General features: G+C 54.3%; 1 protein-coding gene across 1 annotated transcript in view; it reads right to left on the minus strand.

Moving 5' to 3' along the window:
• LOC104625170 (talin-1) overlaps positions 1 to 223 on the minus strand; it is a gene marked incomplete at its 3' end in the record, with an annotated part of 14,261 nt that overhangs the window by 4,513 nt on the left and 9,525 nt on the right. The window lies entirely within an intron of this gene.

The following is a 223-nucleotide window of genomic DNA, read 5'->3' on the forward strand; positions in this document are numbered from 1 at the left end:
GGCCACCATGAACAAAAACTCCTTCTTTCTGGAGTCTGTTTTGGTCTATACTACAGCTGGAGCCTCCTTCCCAGCACAGTGTTCTAGAAGGAGCAGTTGTCAGAAAGCAAGTCAGCTCAGCCAAAATAAAGCACTCCATGAGGCTCCAGCCACCCTGGGTCTCCAATGGGGGCAAGCAGGCAGCTCCCAAAGGCAGGGAGCAGCAGGCAGGAACTAAGGCGGC

Source organism: Phaethon lepturus, unplaced genomic scaffold (assembly GCF_000687285.1).
Source record: "Phaethon lepturus isolate BGI_N335 unplaced genomic scaffold, ASM68728v1 scaffold26868, whole genome shotgun sequence".
NCBI classification, from domain to species: Eukaryota; Metazoa; Chordata; class Aves; order Phaethontiformes; family Phaethontidae; genus Phaethon; species Phaethon lepturus.